The following is a 1,760-nucleotide window of genomic DNA, read 5'->3' as shown; positions in this document are numbered from 1 at the left end:
GAAAGGTCTTGTCTCCCTCCATCACCGTAATGTTATCGGACAAATTCTCGTCAAACTCAGGTTTCTTCCAATTTTCCGTCTTCTTCTTAGGTTTGGAGCCTGTGAAACCAAGAAGTTATTTTCTTTACTTTCCATATTATTAGGATAATTTTAGCTTCATAAAAACGGTAATCTAATAGGTATTTTGTTTGTATGAATATACATAGTTATGAGTGAAAATTTAAGCTTTTATATCATTAACTTTTAATTTTTTCATCACTAAATTATATTTGGACTATTTTATCTCTATATTTGGATTTGTTTTCTCCCTACTGGTCTTTGAACCAATCGTCTTTCTACCAACCACCTTCCGTCAAAGTTTGTCGGATTTTTTCGTCAATTCTCAGTCTTCGGACTTTTCTATTTTCCTATGTTTACAATTTTTTCTTAAGAACTGTAATCCTTAAACCTCATTTTATTATTATTATTATTATTATTATTATTATTTTTATTATCATTGTTATTATTATTATTATTATTATTATTATTATTATTAATATGATAATAATACGCATAATAAAAATAATAATAATGATAATTAAAATAATATTAATAAATATAATAATAATAATAATAATAATAATAATAATAATAATAATAATAATGATTAAAATTATGATTATGATAATGAAATAATAATAATAATAATAATAATAATAATAATAATAATAATAATAATAATAATAATAATAATAATAATAATAATAATTATAATTATAATTAAAATTATGATTATGATTATGATATTAATAATAATAATAATAATAATAATAATAATAATAATAATAATAATAATAATAATAATAATAATAATGATAATAATATTCATTTTCCTATCCAGTAATTCTACTCATAATGTTTTGAGATATATGTCAAAACAAATTCATGACTTTTCCTTGACGAACTGAAACGCAAGCACATATCTTGTTTGTTAATGTATATTATACGGTAAATTGACGGAAAAGATCTTCCAGTAAAATCTAGATACTGTAAGAATAACTGGACAGTTATTTCTCTAGGGTCGCAAATCCTAGTATTTTACCAATGATCATTGGCATGAACAAATCGATTTGATATTTGTATAAATAACATGCTATCTAGTCAGCTCTATCAATATTAATGTCTTGTGAGCTATGATGCTCCGAAGGTAACCTTCCACCTCTGGGTGAAGCCTGTGAACTTTGGAACAGACGTTGTTGTTGTTTCCTCTTTTGTATAACATGCCTCGTGGGACGTGCAGTACAGTGCATGATTCAGGAAATATGTCACGTTCAATGATAGATCAATGAGTCGATGTTTAGTAATGTCTTAAGAGAGGGTATACATTTAGTTGATTAAAATAGATGAGTTTTTAATATTAGAAAAGATTTGACTTGGAATTTCTATGAGAAAGTAGATTTATACAAATATGTGTATAGTTTCCTTTTTTTTTTTTTAACTGGAAAAGCCTCCCTTTGTATGTGGTTATAATAATTAACAGATTCATGTATACAGTATTTTACGTGGACATACGAATAGAAATCATAAATGTGTTAAAAAGTCAATTTAAATTTGCTTATAAAACGAAAAAAAAAATAGTTTATAATAAATTTTTCCTTCAAAGTCAATGTTGAAAAAGTACCTGGTAGAGTGACTTGAATTTTGGTAGACTGTTTGAGGCATGTTCGGATTGAACCATGACCCTTACCAATGGAAGAACAGTACTGAAACACTACTATATG

Source organism: Palaemon carinicauda, chromosome 2 (genome assembly GCF_036898095.1).
Source record: "Palaemon carinicauda isolate YSFRI2023 chromosome 2, ASM3689809v2, whole genome shotgun sequence".
NCBI lineage: Eukaryota > Metazoa > Arthropoda > Malacostraca > Decapoda > Palaemonidae > Palaemon > Palaemon carinicauda.
This window is presented reverse-complemented; position numbering follows the sequence as displayed.